Here is a 13,565-nt window from a genome sequence, read left to right as displayed (position 1 = left end):
CCTTGTGAGAGGAGGTGTGTCACAGGAAGTGGGCTGTGATGTCTCAAAAGCCCATGGAAGCCCACTGTCTCTGCCTGCTACCTGCCAATCAGGATATGAGCTTTCAGCTACTGCTTCAGCATGATGCTTGCCTCCCTGCGACCATGCCCTCCACCATGATGACCATGTACGAACCCTCTGAAATTGTAAGCCAGTCCCTAACTAAATGCTGTCCTTTATAAGTAGCCTTAGTCATATGTCTCTTCAGAGCAATAGTAACCCCAACTAAGACAGCAGACTTTGAGGTTCCAAGAGAAGGGTGGCATCACTAGTCCTCTTTCTCTTCCTCTCTCCCTCCTTTGGTCCCTCCCTCCCTCCTTCCCTCCATGTCTCTCACTGCCTTGTGGTCATGGATCAAGATGTGAGCTCTAAGGGACTCTAACCTGAAACCATTAGCCAGATTAAAGGCTTTATTTTTAATAAGTTGACTTGGTCGAGGTGTTTTACCACAGCAGCAGAAGAGTATCCAACACTTACCTTAGATAAAATGCAGATAAAATCCAATGAATATAGTTAGTAACAGAAATAATACTCAGGGAAAGTGATAGTATGTAAGCAAGGAGAAAGATAATCTCTTTAAGGAACATGTGCTGGTTGTAGGTGCAACTCCTCATACAGTAAAACAACAACAACAAAACCACGCTGTAAGAGTTCAAAGAAAACTAAACAGAATCACTTGTCTTTAGAACCTCATCAGGACAGTGTTTAAGAAATCTTTAAGAATAAAAATTTCAATAGGTAAGAAAACTCATCTGAGAATAGTTCTATTTGCATTGTATCTTAAGGTGCAAGCAGCTGGGCACAGTGAATTATGCCTATATCTCAGCTCTCAGGAGGTGAAGACAAGAGGATTATGAAATAATTACCAGTATATTGTCTTGGCATGCATTTAAAATGCATGGGTGCACTAATTGTATCCCTCAGCCTAATAAAACTCAATCTGAGGAATTTGGAGACTGGAGACCCTGTCTCAAAACAAATCACAACCTGCATACAGAAGAGGCAGACATGCACTGTGTTTCATCCATGAAATAATCCCTCAGATTTATATTTTCTTCACTGGAGTGGTCATATACTAAACCATATTTTCAATATTTAGGTTAAAGATTAATCTTACACAAAATTACAAAGTACATAAAACTCTGCCAGCCTTATTAATCTTTCCTCTATTCTCTTCTCCCTCTCTCATTTCCTTCCTTAATTCTTTTTTCAGTGCTGGCAACTGAATCCAAGGTCTGGGCAAGCACTCTACCAGCACTGCGCTTACTGAGACAAACCTCAATAAGTTGCCTAGGATGGCCTTGAGTTGGCTTTTCCTTACTCTGCTTCCCAAGAAGTGGGAAACATGGTCCTGCAGGAACTGGCCTGGCTTCTTTGGATTTTTTTCATCTTAGGTAAGACAATGGAGAGAAATCCATTTGTTCTAAAATGTGCATGAATGATTGATAACATTTTTAACTATCATCACTCTATAAATCTTAAGAAGTATTGTGTAGGAGTTAAAACTTGGACTCTGGTGTTAGGAATGCTGAGTACAACTTGGCTCCAGAATTAGGAACATAGAGCTAAATGATGACAATATGTTGTTAATGAGCCTAAGTCAAACATCAGTCGAAGCTGTCTCCTTTTAGCAGCCGTTATCAACATACTGTCAGTTCTCTGATGAACTGATTTTCATCCCCGAGCCTAATAAATAAAGCTCTGGTTGAAGAATGTTGAGAAACGATCACGCAATCACTGTGTACATATCCACAAATTTCATTCCTCATGAACACATCCTGTAAGTTAGTGTCTAAAACTCTACCACAATAACTAGTAATTCCCCCAGGAACCAGTTGATCTAGAATAACTTCCTCTTCCATGCCACTGAGATACATTATTCGGTTCTTATACACCATCTTCCCGCTATCTTCCCTGAGAACCAAATGACCTCCCACCATGTGGAGACTGCTTTGCAATTCTGGCATTCTTATAATATGGAACTTTGATTAATTCTTTGTTCTTTTATAAAATAAAAGAAACTGCATTGGATTTGAGCTATATGATTCCGTAGTGACTGAAAAGAAACAGTTCCAGAGAACGTACTATAGACATTCATTATGAATTAGAATGATAAATTCTCTCTTGTGAAATAGCCTTATGGCTACTATTAAAACAATATAACTTCCTCTAGTCCTAGGTAAACAATACCTTGACTTCCCCTCTGTCAAAACATACAATTGAAAACAGGCAAAATAACCTTCAGTGGTAGCATTAAGAAGTTTACCGTAAAGACTGCTTGTAGCTTGGAGGATGTATTGTAAAATACGTTGGCTATTTGTCAGTTCAGCAAACATTGAGAATCATTTTTTTGTTAGGACTAGGGTAGGTGCTAGAGATTCATAGGTTTATAAAGCTGTGTTAGTGTTGGCGCAGCCTCCTTTCTCTCCTTGACACTGCCTACCTAGCACATGGATTAAAACAGTCTTCACACTTTGTTCTAACTAGGTTTTTCTCAAGTCTATACAATTTTCTTTCTTTTTTTTTCAAGAAAAGACTCTAAGCATTTATTAGCTCAATGGGCCTGTAGTAGGATGACCCAGAAGGAGAATTTAAAAATAAGGAAAAAGCCCTTAAAATTATATTTTAAAAATATAGTGTTTTCCCTCTGATAACATCATGAATGAGCACCTTTACTCTATGGAGATGTATTGTGAAGTGTCAAAGGCATGTTTAAGACTCTGGGTTTGTGGTGAAGCAGTGCATTGAGATGGGAATGGCAAAGCCTATTCCATCATCTCTTGTTCTGGGGGGGCAAAAGAAATAGAAATAATGTACCTGGAGTCCTAGCAACCCCATCAGGGCCAAGCCCCATCATCTAAGTCCATCCACTAGAACCTACTTATAAGGTTTTTACCACCTCCTACTCATGCTTCCTTAGGGACTAAGTTTCTAACCTATAGGCAATAGGAAATAACTGGGATCCAAACCATAGCATTGGTATAAAGCCAAGACAGGTCTGCCAGCACAAATTATGCTCTAAATGGACACTATGTACCATCTAGCACCATGCCAAGGAAAATCTGTATAAATGACATCTTTTTCCAACCTTGCTGATTCATCATATGTACACATGCACTTCTAGTCCAGTTGAAAATCAGAACACGCAGCAATAAAGAGTTTTAAGCAGTGGCGAGGTGGCATGGGACCACAGAGTCACAAAAACCAAAGAGAAATGAGAGCAGCAAGATTTTGGATCTGGAAACATAAAGATAGGTGGTACCTGATTTAGTAGGCCAGGAAAGCTGAACTGAAAGCTCAGGATAGCAGTGGGGATGCAGAACGGGACCCAGTGCACCATGCCCCAGGAACACCCCAATTCAAATAGATAGAACCAAGAACTTCTAGAAGAAGAAAAGAAATTGGGCTCAAGATAGGAGTATCTAGCATATATTGGCAGCAAAGTGACTTAATTGTCCTACTCCCAGCCTATCAGAAGTCCGAGGTCTTCACCTTTATCCAGGACACTCATCTAAATCCCCTGGCAAGAGCTCAGCTCAGTGTTGTCTGCACATGTGGTGGCTCTGCTTCTCAGGACCTTCCAGGGCTGTGGCAGTGTTTACAACAAATATGCAACGTTCCCGTTGTTTAGGGTGAATTAGAAGTTTTTGCCTCTATTTTCTATTTCCATATGTTTAGTTGACACCCAATCTGTTGAATATACCTCCCTCCACTATAAAAGTAGCTGGTGATTTTACTGATGAGTCATCTCAGAGGAAGGGATTTGGATCCAGTGGACCACAAGGAGGATCTTGAAGGTAGAGGAAACTTAGAGTGAAGCAGCTTTAGCCTGAGTCTGAAAGCCTAGTGACCGTCAGGTTTCTGCTACTTGGTTCCCCAGCCTAGAAACAGTATTCTTCTCATGGCAGCTTGGTAGTTGAGGGTATGGAGAAACTAGTTTTGAGGTTTTATGGGATTTCTGTGTGTGTCAATATGTGTCTCTGCATTTATATGTGTTTCTTGAGCTTTTTCTTTGGCTTTTTCTTCTGTTTGTCCTCTTCTGGTTTGTTTCTTTTGTTTTATCTCATTTTATTTTATAGTTATTATTTTTTAAGTGCCTACTTGTATCCTAATGAGAGACAAAAGAAAGATTTTGGTGGGTGGGAAGGGTCTGGGAGGAACTGGGGGAAGGGAAACCATAATCATAATATATTGTATTTGGTACTAAAAATGTTTTCAATAAAAATTACAAAAGCAAAATAGCCAGCAGTGAATTAATGAAAAGAAAGGGCATCCTCATGTTTTTAAGTTTATTTCCTAGTGCTTTCTAAAAATATTTATTTTTATTAAATGAGTAAATTTGGTTTTTCATGAATTATACAACAAACTGCACTGCATATTTCAACATCAAGAGACTATTCTTTGGATAAATGTCCTTTCTTCCTTCCCTCATCAGGGCAATAGCAAACACATGAAATGCTTATGCAAGTCCTGACTTGTCTCCCCCTGTTCACCTTTTGGAATGTTTAACTGGATATGGCCCCAGCAAACACTGTGAACATTAGACCTGGCTGAGTTCTCTGGCTTCTCCTTTCTGCACTGGCACAGTACTAAGACTTACAAGTTTGCATCTATTTTAGCTCTTGTAAACCATATTTAAATATAGTCCTATTTGACAAATGAGTAAATGATCACCAGGAGCCCGGGATCCAGTGTTGCATCTGTATTCCTGCACAGCGATTGTTGCCACTTCAGTTATGCAAAAGGAGTCTCTTCCTTTTACTGTTACATGTTCATATTCTGACTCTCAGGACTTTGTTCCAGAGTGCGTGCAGGTAAATAATAATGACTCTAGCCACTCGATATGCTGAGCCTCGGCAAAACAGTAACAAGAGAAAATATTACCTTTTGCAAGAATATACCCATTTCTCCATAATTTGAAGGTGCTATTTTGTTATTAAGAAGACTGCTGTGCTGTGTGCCTCTGTGAGAAGGGCTCCTGTAACCTTAAATGTGTTTATTAGAGCATCTGTGGGCCTCTGGAGTGATAGATAATTCTAGAGTGATCCGCTTGCTCTTTCTCTACACCATTGCCTCGTTTGGGCCTGAGGGCTAATAAAGATGCAGACTGTGTCCCTGGATGTGCTTGGTCAACCAGTACCATTTGGAAATACATATTTCATTTGACAGCATCTGTAATCACGTTTTCCCTGAGAATAGCTCCCAGTGTGAAAAGCTCCCATATGCTGTAATGGAGCTCACTTTGCTGAGGGAGAGAGGAGCAGAAATACAATCTACGTTTCGTGGGATACTGAAGATGTTTCCTGAGCAGACTCATGGGTTCAAAGTGCCTTATTCTTAATGTTAATCTCAACTAATTGTCCATTAGTGTTTATGTTAAAATTAAGCACATAATTTTGATGCAAAAATATCTTCTTCATAAGAATTAAAGCACTATTCTAAAGGACTACTGATCGGTTACCATATATTCATGCATTGAATTCAGATAAACTACATCCTTCCCTCTCAGCAGACAGATAACACTGTTTTTAAATTCCTTCATGATTCACAAAACACAGTCATGATGAAGATAATGAATGTGAGTTTCTCAGGTTCCTAAAGCCCATCCAACTCTGTCTTGAGTCTTTGAGCAAGCGGCATAGCACAGTGCTCTACTGAAGTCAGGTCCTTGCAGGTCTAGCCAGCAGAAAGGAAGCCAGCCTGCCACCGTTTATGTGACCTGAAACTTTCTCAGGAAAGTTGAAAATAGCCCTTTAGGTGTAATATCTCATGATCATTGGATTCTCAGAATAAGTCAGTCTTGGAGGATCAGAAAACATTATTCTAATTGTGTGATGACATTTTAGTTATTCTTAGTGGTGAAGTACACAGAGCAGAGCATTTGCCACTTTAACATTCTAAGGGTGTAAAATGGCATTAACTGCACTCACATCACTGCTAAGGATCACCATAACCCTCTCCACAGAACTTCCTTCACATCCTTCACCCAAGACCTGGCTTCATTTAACAGTAAATGCCTCATTCCATAGCTTTTCCCTGGCCCTGAAAACTACCGTTTACTTTCTGGCTTTGACATTTCCACAAACTTCAGAGAAGTGGGGTATTCAATTTGTCTTTTAAATTTGTCAGTATTTGTATTTAAAATTGTGTGTGTGAAAAAAAATTGTGTGTGTGTGTGTGTGTGTGTGTGTGTTGTGTGTGTGTAGCACAGTGTACTCATGGAGGAGTTGGTACTCTTTTTCTACCATGTGGGTCCCAGAATGGGAATTCAGGTCATCAGACTTGGTTGCAAGTGTCTATACCTGATAAGCCATCTCCCTGTCTTTTTTATATGTCTTTTATAGCTAACTTATTTCACCTAGTATAATGTCTTCATTCATATAGTAGCAAAGGCTGAATAATGCTCAATTACCTATCTGTCTGTCTATCTATCTGTCTGTTTGTCTATCTCTCCATCCATCCATCCATCCATCCATCCATCCATCCATCCATCCATCCATCCATCCATCCATCTACATACCTACATACCTACGTACCTACGTACCTACGTACCTACCTACCTATCTTTCTCTCTCAGGGGGTGATGAAGTGCATAGAATATTTACAGCTTTATTTTAGGGGTATAAAGTGACATTAACTGCACTATACTATATAACATACTGCTTTTTTAACCTATTTGTTCATTGATGATATTTAAGTCAGCAATTCCCCATTTTCTCTTTCCTTATTTCTTTGATGCATTTGGCTCCATACATCTAACATCTATATGCCCTCACTAATATCCCATCTTCTACTGTCATTTCTTCTTTATCCCCCTCGTCTTACACACTCATTGTGTTGTCTACATGTTTAATGTTAGAATTGGTATGCGTCAAGTCTATTTTCTTCTATGTATGCTGCATTGGTGACCTAGTCATGTGAGGCTTGTGTAACTACTGAGCTACACACTGGTCCCTAAATATTCTGCTATGTTCAAATGAAATTAATCTGCAGTTACCACATCTTAAATTCCCTATCCATATGAGGTGTCAGCTCTTACATAGCTGTACACAGATGCAGTTCTTTGTCCTAACCACTGACCTTGTGCACAGTTTTCAGTTCTAGTTTAAGACTTGTGTATAATGTTTGTGGGACTAAGTGATCTTTGAAACCTTGACACGTAGCAATTTACGAATGCCAACCACTTGAATGAACTATTTAGAGAGTAGATCTTTTCCTTTACTAAGGGTGTGCTATGATCAAGGACAGTAGCAGTATTTTAAGCTTAAGTCTGAGAGTGGGAGACTTGCTCACAGAGGCAGAAGGAAGTTCACATGTCTATGATACATTTTAGATTTTTTTTCGTTCTTTTTCTGTGTCTTTAAATTTGTGGCTACACTTGTTTCCTATAACTCCCTCCAGACTTTGCTGATATTGCTTCACAACCAAAATAGTCACTCTCTTTAGTTAAGTTTAGCTTAATTTCATTCTCAAAATGAAAAGCAGTGGAAAAATATCTTAACTCTACCCATATTTGAGACTGAAACACCTTATAAATGAAGTTATCTTATTAAGTAAAAAAAATTCATAGTCAGCAGTGCTAGTGTGTCTTGCCTGTGGTTTGCTTATTAACACACCTACGGAAATGCACATGAGCGTGCACACATCTTTATATACAACCCCATTCTCTGCAGATGACTAAGAATAACCCAGATAACCCCAGATCAAAATGGTCTACTTTTAATCTTCTCAGACTTTTTACTTATTTTGCTCTTTCTCTTTAAATGGCAATGCCCTGCCCTCTTTAAAACTTGTGTGCTGTTTAGTTAGCCATTCTGTGGATTTAACCATGGTCCTCATGCTGGCTAGGTAAGTGCTCTTCCACTTAGATGTGTTTGTAGTCCTCCTTTTCTTACTTTACTTTGAGACAAGATCTCGCTAAGTGGCCCAGGTTGCCTTTGACAGAACTCGCTCTTAGGCCAGCCAGACTTTGAGCTTGGTGACTCTTTTACTTCAGTCTCTGGAGCAGCTTGGATCATAAGCATGTGTCACCATACCTACTATATCCTAGCGTCTAGCAAACTGTATTGGAACAAGAGAAGATTTGATGCCAATTGCTTCAGGATGTCATGGCTCAAATCCCTCCAGATCATTGTCCCTGGCTGAAAGTCTAGATCATATTCCTATGTGCATTTAGCTGGCTATCACCATCCCTGGCAGGTGAGGCGTCTGGTCCCTAGGTAGAAGGAATGCGACTTTAGAAAGAATAAAGTGTTTAGTACATTTTAAATCCTGACTTTTGGGTATTTTGCTAGATTTTCCCATCTATTTCATTAAAAAGCAACTCAGGTGTGAAATTTCCTTTGCCAAAATGTTGATTAAAATTTCAAGCCGAGTTAATGATTTAATAGAATAGCTGACCCAACATTTGAAATGTCGTCTCCTGTTTAAGTTAGAAAAGAAAGCTGGGCCTGGGACTGTAGCTCTGTAGCTGAGTACTTGCCTAGCGTACATGAGACTGTCAAAAACAAAAGGTGAATTAATTACAATAGTGACCATTATTCAGCCCCTTTTAAGTTTGTACATTTGAAGAATCAAAACCAGAACCATTTCTCTCAAGCCATTTTGGTCAAGTTAAAAAAAAATGGTGCATTACTTTGCTTAATACTTCATAAGATGTAAGACACGGGTTCTCAGCATTAAACAAAACTGCTAGCCTGGCCCGCAAGTTGCTGGCGTAGGGCCCATAGGTTTGCAGTGACACAGTTATATTTTCTTACCAGTTTTGTTTAGACTAAAAATTACCCTCCTGATTTCAACTGGATGCCCTTCAAATCCACATAGAATTTAACTGGTGACTTAGTAGCGGCCTATTTGAAGCAACCAAACCACAGAATGAGTTCAAGGGCATGAGCCACCAGGGCAACTCTTTTGCAAATTTACCTGAGTGTGGAACAGGCAGTGAGGATGGCTCAGTCAACCCAGACTCAGGCCTGACTCAAGGTTATCTTAGCTACCTTTTGTAATGAAATAAACAAAGTGCTTAGTGGTATCTGGACTATAACTAATGTTCCATAAACACAATTTGTCTATAGGTGATATGTGAATGCTGTGGTGTGGTCTAAGATACAAAGCTACTTTTCTGCTCTCAAAAAGGTTGTAAAGCATTACCGCATTAGTGCTTGTCTCCTCAAACCACAGGATCTTGTAAGTCCCTCACATAACACAGAACAGAAAACCAGGATTACGGTTACATTAGGACTGTGTTCCCTTCCCCACTTGTGGCCGCACACGGGTACGTGGGCTGTAGGTATGCCCAGGCCTTACCCTTCATCCCATGGGGCCTCCAGCCTCCACCTCTGAATGCTGTGCAGACTTTATCACTGTTGTATGTATGTCTGATAGCAGAACCCATGAGCCTGCACTATTCCCTGTGACAGCTGCAACTGGCTTCAGAAGACATCAGCATAGGTTTATGATTTACGCTGAAGGCTAGCCAAAGTTCACTACCTTTGGTGGTATCCGATGACACACTGGGGTATTTGTCCCCAAGGGGCTATTTTCAATAGCAAGCAATTCTCATTACTAGCGCCACACTTATCTATCTCAGTGTCAGAAAATGTGAGAGTTCCTGCAGCAAGTGTCAGAAATAAATTTGTATTGAAATTATTGACATTCAAGAACCTTGGATTATCTAAGCTATTTTGGCAGCAACTCCTAGTCTTGCACAAATGGATGGAAGGATATGGCAAGGCACAGAGTCTGTATCCAGGTTCAGTGTCCAGTGTTTTTACTGCAAAGTCCAGTGTGCATTACTGAACAGAAGACTTCCTAGCTACTGACTAACTGCGCAGAACACTGCCTGCAGAATGCTGTTTTGTCTGAGCAAGCTTAATAGAAAAGATGTAACAGATTACTAAAAGCAAAGGAAGTTTGGAGCATCACATTAACTATTTCATTCTTGTTTGCACATAAATGCTTGCTTGATAAGTGCCCGCCAGTCCAAAAGAGCTTGGCCTAAGACTTACCTTATTTTAACATGGCAGTGCAATTGTCAGGGAATAAGTTTTTACCTCATCTCTAACTTTTCGGTGGTTACCTCTCCACAAAAAAGCCAAGGCTGTAAATGACTAAAAGGTCCAAATTAGTATGTAGTCATCTCGTTCAGAATCAAAACCAAAGACCGTATGTAAGTGCCTTTCATCCCTTCTCTCGGCCCTTACTCCGTCCTTAACACCCACGTAAGCCAACTCGGGCCTCAAAGCACTGGTATCAAAGTGTGACCTGCAGCAGCTGCAAACAGCAGATGAGAACATGCTAGAAAGGAAAATTCTCAGCCCCACCATCCCCCTCCCCCAGACATTCTAGGTGGAAAGTCACCATGGGGAAACCTAGCGGCGTCCAGCAACTGTGCCATTTGATGGCTGGTTGGTTAGCTTTTGAGTCAAAGCCTTGCTTTGTAGCCCAGGCTAGCCTGGAATTTGCAATCCTACTGCTGGCTCTCAAGTACTAGGTGCAACCCCAAGTTTGTGAACCCCATCTGACACACCGTTATATAATAGCCCCCCAGTTATCTTCAGATATTGTTGTGAGTATTCTGTTTTGTTGTCATGGTCTTAACCCTGCCCTAGGCTCAATTTATCATGTGTGTAGATGGTCATCCCCGTACATGCAGGCAGCGGGGTAGTGAGCTTGTGCTAAAGCCAGGGAACGAAGAACAAAAATCTCATGCAGACTCTAACTCATCAGCCTCCCTATCTGTACTTTTGCACCATCTAAACCCAGAGGGCTGCGCCCCCAGTGCTGCGCAGCTTTCTCCCTCACTTCCTGCAGGTCTCTGAACATTCCTCTTTCTTAGTGAGTCCTGCCTGGCTGTTTAAGGAGCACCGCCACTAGGACACACTCTGTCCTTTCCAGTCTCTTTCTCTGTTTGTAGAAGAACCACGTAAACCACAGATCTTAATTCTTTCCTTACTGTCTGCCTTTTGGCCTGTTAGAAAGTGGTGTCAGGTGGGCAGGACGTTCTGCCTGCTTTGCCCTCTAGTACCTTAAGAAAGTACTTCATGCCAGAGGTTCAGAAAACATCTATTTAATAGAATGAGTGAGGTTCTTCATGAGTTTAAGCAAGAGGAAGAAGTTAAGAGGGGGAAGAAAGTTCATGAAATGGTCCATTTTTGCTGTTTGCTACAAGAATATTAATGAGATACCATGGATTTAATGAAAAACCTGAATTTTGAAAAAACTTCAGATGCCATTGACTCTAAATGATGTTCTATGCCAGACAGAGGCCGTATAAAGCAAAACGCTAAGGTCTCTCCCTAGCTATTTGGGGTGGGGGGTTCGGGGGATCAAATTTAATGCTTTGTTCATGATTATCACATAGCCCACAACTAATCTCTACCCCTAGCCCAAACTGTGAGACAGTGTTTTTTTTAAATCATATTTCAATTTATCTGTCTTAATCTCATTACTTTGCTAATTTTATGTTACTGTGCTATTAACATAGGAGTTCTCAGCTCAGGGATAATTTAAACAACAAAGTGGTACTAATTAGCAAGCTCATATAGAGTAATGGCTCACATTTCATACTGGAGGCTTGATAGTTCCTGAGCTGAGCTGGGGCCACACTGCCAATAGGATATGTTCTTTCTTCTTCCACGAATAATTGAAATTCACCAGGACACTCCAGTTCCTTCATTATTCACTGAAGTTGCCAAGAGAGGCCTGGAGGCAACTTTAGAGAGCAGAGCCTTCCAGGCAGTCTCACATTTAAAAGCACGGAAGGACAAATCACATACAATAGAATGCATGGGTAAGTTGGACAACTGTATATCCTCAAGTAACCAAACCTCCATCCTGATGTAAGGCATGTTCGCTACCCAACAAGTTCCTTTATTTCCTGTTTGAGTATTTTCCCTACCTTGGGAACAACTGTTGTGATTTCCGTCACCATGGCCTAGTTTTGTTTAAGGATTTCATGTAATTAGACATATCATTTTATCTATATGTAATTAATGTATGATATAACACATCATAAACTTTTTGGTGTTTGGTTTATTTTGACTCAAAACAGTATTCCTCGGACTCACCTTCATGACTGATTATATCAGTGATCCAGTTCTCTCTACTAAATGGTATTCCATCTATGAATACACACAGTGTGTTTATCTACACACAGCCATTTATAAATAAAAACTGCTTTGTGCATTCATTAATTTTATACTTCCCAATGGAAGTGATGGTTCATAGAGCTAACTTTAAAAACAAAACAAAATAATAAAATAAAACTACTAACTCAGTTTTCAAACTGATTAAACCACTTCACAACAGCGTACAAGTTCTCCACATCTTCGTTCAAATGTCATGTTATTAGTGGTTTAAATTTTAACACCAGGGTGGGGCGGTGGTGGTGCATGCCTTTAATCCCAGTACTCAGGAGGCAAAGGCAGGTGGATCTCTTTGAGTTCGAGGCCAGCCTCATTTACAAGAGCTAGTTCCAGGATAGGCTCAAAGCTACAGAGAAACCCAGTCTAGAAAAACCAAAAAAAAAAAATTAACCACCATGTTTACATTAGTTATCTTTCATACTGTGGCAAAATAGCACCAGTTCTCCAGTTACCCGTTTAGAAAGAGGAGAAATGTATTCTGGCTCACAGGTTGAGAAGTTTAAGTTCATGGTCTTATCATTCGGGCCTGTGGTGGCACAACAGTGTGGGAGAGTTTTGGGGAGTCTGTGGTCAGAAAGTTAAAGAGAAGAGAAAAAGGCAGAAGACCCATTAACCCCAAAGGCATGTATCTCACAACCTTGAGGCCTTCCAATGGACCTCATTGACTGAAGGCTCCAACACCTCCCAGGAGTACCACACCCGCTTATAGCATTTAACATGTGGACCTGTGGTGATGTCCCACAAACTACAGCACGTACAGATGCATGGTGATGCCTTGTGGTGGTTAATTCTGCATTACTCTAAGAAAGAACAATGTTGGGCATTTTTAATGTACTGGTTGGCCATTTTGTTTTAGAAGTATGGTCAGACCGTTGGCCCACATTTTGAATCAAATTCTTTTTCTTGAGCTGCAGGTCATGTATGTGTGTGTGACACACCATTTTCTCCCAGTCTCCCTTCTCTGCAGCACCGTTTAAACAGTAGATATTTTCAATGCTGATAATCTAATTGATATACTTTTATAGCTTAGTGATTTTCATACCTGGCATGAAAAACTGTGCATTCCATTGGCAGGGATATTCTCTTACACTTCCACCAGAAATTTTGTACACTTAGCTTCTGTGTTTCAGTCGCACCCCATCTCAATCTGACTTTTATAGAAAAATGGGTTTTCAAGTTTGTTTTTTAGAAATATGTTCTAATATTTGTTATAGAAATATTACAGAAAATACTACCTTTTCTCTTATTAGAGTTATTTTGTGGTCTTTGTATGGGATTTCAGAGATGGCACAGCAGGTAACGGCACTTGCTGCCAAGCCCAATGACTTGAGTTCCATTCGAATCCCTTGGTGGAAGGAGAGTACTGACATCCACCATTCA

General features: G+C 40.3%; 1 protein-coding gene across 2 annotated transcripts in view; it reads right to left on the bottom strand.

Annotated features, from left to right (window-relative positions):
- The window catches only part of Ranbp3l (RAN binding protein 3 like), a 44,901-nt gene that overhangs the window by 24,821 nt on the left and 6,515 nt on the right, over nt 1-13,565 (bottom strand). The gene's annotated exons all lie outside the window — the stretch shown is intronic.

Source organism: Microtus ochrogaster, chromosome 19 (assembly GCF_000317375.1).
Source record: "Microtus ochrogaster isolate Prairie Vole_2 chromosome 19, MicOch1.0, whole genome shotgun sequence".
Lineage (NCBI taxonomy): Eukaryota > Metazoa > Chordata > Mammalia > Rodentia > Cricetidae > Microtus > Microtus ochrogaster.
Note: the sequence above shows the minus strand (reverse complement) of the source record. Positions and strands in the feature narration are given on the sequence as shown.